The sequence below is a fragment of the Salvelinus alpinus genome, chromosome 32 (genome assembly GCF_045679555.1).
Source record: "Salvelinus alpinus chromosome 32, SLU_Salpinus.1, whole genome shotgun sequence".
Lineage (NCBI taxonomy): Eukaryota > Metazoa > Chordata > Actinopteri > Salmoniformes > Salmonidae > Salvelinus > Salvelinus alpinus.
Window position 1 is genome coordinate 24,808,032 of NC_092117.1, and position 6,000 is coordinate 24,814,031.

Genomic DNA, 6,000 nt, shown 5'->3' on the forward strand with positions numbered 1-6,000 from the left:
TGGAGGCCACACACACTACTGAGCCCCATTTTGACTTGTTTTAAGGACATTACATCAAAGTTGGATCAGCCTGTAGTGTGGTTTTCCACTTTAATTTTGAGTGTGACTCCAAATCCAGACCTCCATAGGTTGATACTTTTGATTTACATTGATAATTTTTGTGTGATTTTGTTGTCAGCACATTCAACTATGTAAAGAAAAAAGTATTTAATAAGAATATTTCATTCATTCAGATTTAGGATGTGTTATTTTAGTGTTCCCTTTATTTTTTTGAGCAGTGTATATATATATCATACACACACACACATTTTTGTAATAATGACAATTGCAACAATACTGAATGAACAATGAACACTTATTTTAACTTAATATAATACATAAATACACACACAGCTCTGAAGTGACAATGATACTGAAGAGTCTGCTTAGGAGACAAATACTCTCAACTGTTTGAATAAAAATAGAGTTTAAGTTACCTGTGATGAATGTTGAAAACAAAAACTAATTTCTATATGCAGGAAATCCTATTTTAATTATGGGCATGGTAAGAATTGACAACCAAAGTGCGAGTCATAATTCCCATGACACCTTCTAGCAAAATCTGAAAAGCGGTTCCTTCATTTATTCCATAGGATATTTTTAGATTCACTTAAAATAAGGTCTGTGTTTCGTGTAGGCTTACATCACCGTGCCAATTTTATAACTGTGTAGATATCCATAGGACAAGGTAACTCTGATCAATATTGGCTAAATATAAGCGAAGATCATTTTTTTTGTAGGGTGGATTTATGAAAATATGTTGACAAACGTTACCTTATCCTAGTGAGATTTACACGGGTATCAAAACGCCGAGGCGGTTTAAGCCTGCACGAAACACAGACCTTATTTGAAGTAGATCAAGACATTCTCTATGGAAGACATGAACGGTAAAATAACGAAGGAACCCCTTTCAAATTCAGCCGCAAGTTATTACAGGAATTATAACGCGCCGACTATTTCTCTCTAAACCATATACCTTTGACTAATCCGGAAACTATCACCTCGAAAACAAAACGTTTATTCCGTTCCGTATTTTATCTAACGGGTGGCATCCATGAGTCTAAATATTCCTGTTACATTGCACAACCTTCAATGTTATGTTATAATTACGTAAAATTCTGGCAAATTAGTTCGCAAAGAGCCAGGCGGCCCAAACTGTTGCCATATACCCTGACTCTGCGTGCAATGAACGCAAGAGAAATGACACAATTTCACCTGGTTAATATTGCCTGCTAAACTGGATTTCTTTTAGCTAAATATGCAGGTTTCAAAATATATACTTGTGTATTGATTTTAAGAAAGGCATTGATGTTTATGGTTAAGTACACATTGGAGCAATGACAGTCATTGATTGATTGTTTTTTATAAGATAAGTTTAATGCTAGCTAGCAACTTACCTTAGCTTACTGCATTCGCTAACAGGCAGGCTCCTCGTGGAGTGCAATGTAATCAGGTGTTAGAGCATTGGACTAGTTAACTGTAAGGTTGCAAGATTGGATCCCCCGAGCTGACAAGGTTAAAAATCTGTCGTTCTGCCTCGTTCAGTTCCTAGGCCGTCATTGAAAATAAGAATATATTCTTAACTGACTTGCCTAGTTAAATAAAGATGAAATAAAGGTGTAAAAACGGGAAAAAAAGAAAAGAAAAAAAAGAATATAAACCGGCGCCCAAAAATACCGATTTCCGATTGTTATGAAAACTTGAAATCGGGCCCCGATTAAATCGGCCATTCCGATTAATCGGTCGACCTCTAATATTAACAGTACAGCATAGAATTACATTCTAGACAGTTCTGTGCTTCCAACTTTGTGGCAACAGTTTGGGAAGGCCCTTTCCTGTTTCAGCATGACAATGCCCCCGTGCTCAAAGCGAGGTCAATACAAAAATGGTTTGTCGAGATCGGTGTGGAAGAACTTGACTGGCCTGCACAGAGCCCTGACCTCAACTCCATTGAACACCTTTGGGATGAATTGGAACGCAGACTGCGAGCCAGGCCTAATCGCCCAACATCAGTGCCCGACCTCACTAATGCTCTTGTGGCTGAATGGAAGCAAGTCCCCACAGCAATGTTCCAACATTTTATTGGACCAGGTCTCTCTTGAAAAAGACCTGTACAAATAAAGGTTCAATAATTATTTATTTTAATAGTGGAAAGCCTTCCCAGAAGAGTGGAGTAACAAGTAACATCAATAAGGGATCATAGCTTTCACCTGGTCAGTCTGTCATGGAAAGAGCAGTTGTTCCTAATGTTTTGTACATTCAGTGTAGACCCTGCAGCAGAGCAATGATTTACAACCAAACTCTCCTGCATCACGACTGTCAGTGACACTCCGGACAGCAAAGCCAATGCCCTGGATATCTCATAATCACAAGGCGTTCGTAACTATTTAAAAGGCCTCAAAGCCCACACCTTGCTCAATATAGTGACAACCCCGTTTGGCACAAACATGTCTAGACGTGAGGCAAATGGGGGATTTCGCCACCAAAGGGTCGTTGCAGCAGTTTGGATGTGATTTAAATTGTGCCAATGACATGACGTCACTAAATGTTTTCAACTCCTGGTAAACATTAAAGGGTAGCCTCGAGCCACATGTAGCAGAGAGCAGACTCCGATGTGACATAGGCCTACAGCGAGCGATACATGCATCTCCTATCTGATTACATAATAGCTTCAAGTTATACAGACGGTACCTAGATGTAATTCTTCCTCAATATCATTACGCACATTTAATACAATAAAGTCCAGAATTTTGCTTTGAATGTCGCATTTTATCAGTGTTTGGTTTGAAGTCATCATAGCAATGTTTCTATAAACAAGGGCGGCCACGCCTGCATCTCTTCAAAGAGCAGTAGGCTGGCTCCTTGTGTATACCGTTATATACATTTTCAAACCGCCATATTAACATGGCGCAATGTGTGACTGCGAACCAAGTACCCTACAGATTAGATGCTCTCTGAATGAATGGCCTTTTGAAAAACACAATGCCGCACAAACACATAAATCTGATAGTTCAAGCAAAAACAACTTCAACAGGGTCAAATATAAGCACATGAACTAGCTTCGAAATCTGAGCAATGTGGATAGAACAAGATCTGTTCGGTTCCACATTATTTTTGCAACAGTAACTGATTCTAACTAGATACAAAGAAACAATTCGTATTGCGGGGTAATCTGTTTAGAGCGTTCCGGAGCGTAGTCTCCATCACCGAGAAGAGCACCAAGCCAATATCCTATCTCAATAAAATAATTGCAGAAACTTACCAATCAACAATTTCGCAATGAACTTCACTGCGGAGAAGCCTGCAAACAGCACGCAGCCAGTCACTGGACGAGAAAAACGCAGAATCCTGATGGAGTCCTCCTCACCACCTTTCTTGCTGCAACAGCACCGCCAACTGCAGCACAATCTCGACAATGGGCGGAGACTTCGTCGGCAAGGCCTCACGCATCAAGTGGGTTCTGCGCAAGGCTACCTCGTCAGTGGTCGCGTTCCCCTGCTCAGACGTTGCATGCATCAACCAATGGTTGCGTGAAACGTCAACTAATGTGTCCTCAACTGACAATTGCTATGACATATGATATTGTTAACTGATACTTAAAATACCTGTCCAGGCGTTGTAAGATCTTGCAGACATCAACAACGTCTAGGCAGAGGAGCGCGTCCAACATCTCCACATGCATGATTTAGGGCAGTTACCAGACGTTTGAAATTAAAAGTGGGACATTATTGTGGTCTATATCTCAATGCTGCCACTGTATAATATGCTGTATCAGCATAGCTATTTAATTAAATGTAGAATTTTACATACATTTGCACTTGTATCAACCAGCTGAGCATTAATAAATTAAATCAGGACTGGTAAAGCTCAAACCAAAGAAAATTGTGTGTCCTAAACACATTGTAGACTGTAGACACATTGGTAATGCTTTGTGGAAATTCTTGGAAGATTCGATAGTGTCATCATAAAGTAAAGATTGTTTTATAGAGAGATGATACACTTACATTACATTTTCGCAGACGCTCGACTTACAGGAGCAATTAGGATTACATGCCTTGCTTAAGGGCACATCAATAGATTTGTCACCTAGTCAGCTCAGGGATTTGAGCCAGCGACCTTTGCAGTTATTGACCCAAAGCTCTTACCAGCTAAGCTGTCTCCCCCAATAAAATATTGTGTTACTGTATATAACAACCGAAAAGCCAATACAGGCAGCCTAGAATACAGATTGAAACATTTAAAAAATCTAAATGTCTCTCGGGATTACCCTTTTTGTTTATTCTCTATTCTCTATCAAAATAGAGAGAGACATTGAAGATATTAGAGAACATATACCTGTAACAGTATAACTTTAGTCCGTCCCCTCGCCCTGACCCGGCCGCGAACCAGGGACCATCTGCACACATCAACAATAGTCACCCACGAAGCATCGTTACCCATCGCTCCACAAAATCCGCGGCCCTTGCAGAGCAAGGTCTCAAAGCAAGTGACGTCACCGATTGAAACGCTATTAGCGCACACCACCGCTAACGAGCTAGCCATTTCACATCCGTTACACTCACCCCCCTTTCGACCTCCTCCTTTTCCGCAGCAACCAGTGATCCGGGTCAACAGCATCAATTTAACAGTTTAACTTTAGTCCGTCCCCTCGCCCCGACCCGGGCGCGAACCAGGGACCTTCTGCACACATCAACAACAGTCACCCACGAAGCATCGTTACCCATCGCTCCACAAAAGCCTCGGCCCTTGCAGAGCAAGGGGAACCACTACTTCAAGGTCTCAAAGCGAGTGACGTCACCGATTGAAACGCTATTAGCGCGCACCACCGCTAACTAGCTAGCCATTTCACATCGGTTACATACCCATCATTTCAGTTAAATAAATAGTCACAGAGAGAACACTAAAATCCTAAAGAGTGAGGTACAGAGTGAGGTACAGCACAGGAGGCCGCTGTGGGGAGGACGGCTCATAACAATGGCTGGAATGGAGTAAATGGAATGGCATGGAATGGAATGGAAACCATGTGTTTGATGAGTTCTATACCATTCCATTTATTCTGTTCCAGCCATTAAGATGAGCCCGTTCTCCCCAATCAAGGTGTCACCAAGTACTGTAAAGTCATGGACTGTCTCTCAGAGCCTGTTTAATAACAGAAAACACCATGTACACAAAGCAACTCCCTGAAAGGGTCACAATACGTTTTCAAGCTTCCCACCATACTTGTTTCGTATGTCACAAATATTGTAGAAAACTATTGAAAATACAATAGTATAACAACTCAACAAATGAGTCCACTAGAAGAGTACTCTGTAGCTTCCCAAGTGGAGCAGCGGTCTAAGGCACTGCATCGCAGTGCTTGAGGTGTCACTACAGACCTGGGTTTGATCCCAGGCTGTGTCACAACACGCTGTGACCAGGCGGCACACAACTGGTCCAGCGTTGTGCGGGTTAGGGGAAGGTTTGGCCAGAGGGTCTTTACTTGGCTCATCGTGCTCTAGCGACTCCTTGTGGTGGGCTGGGTGCCTGTGGGCTGACTTTTGTCAGCAGTTGAACGATGTTTCCTCGGACACATTGGTGCTTCTGGGTTAAGCGGGTGGGTGTTAAGGGGGGTGGTTTGGCAGGTCATGTTTCGGGGGATGCGTGACATCACTTTTGCCTCTCCCGAGCCCGTTGGGGAGTAGCAGCGATGAGACAAGATCATAATTGGAAAAAGGGGGTAATAACAAAAAAAAGAGTACTCCTTTTGTAGCCCAGCACTGGTTGAATCAACATTATTCCCATGTTATTTAAATAAATTACGTTGAAATGACGTCTGTGCCTGGTGGGAGGCATTGTTAGAGCAGAAGAGTCGTGTGTTTGTTCATGCTCAGTGCTATGGAGCATAGCTCTGGACAGAGGTTCAGGACCATGGCAATCTGGTTTAAGACACAATTTTACAATTTTCTGGCTCATGTCTCTGGT

At 42.0% G+C, this 6,000-nt stretch overlaps 1 protein-coding gene across 2 annotated transcripts in view; it reads right to left on the minus strand.

The window, feature by feature from the left end:
* Window positions 1-3,456, minus strand: part of LOC139562201 (spectrin beta chain, non-erythrocytic 1-like) — a 138,800-nt gene extending 135,344 nt beyond the window's left edge. For both annotated transcript variants that reach the window (XM_071379660.1, XM_071379661.1), the window contains exon 1: window positions 3,302-3,456. The gene's annotated coding sequence lies outside the window, so the exon portion shown is untranslated. The remainder of the gene's footprint in view (window positions 1-3,301) is intronic.
* Window positions 3,457-6,000: the final 2,544 nt, after the last annotated feature.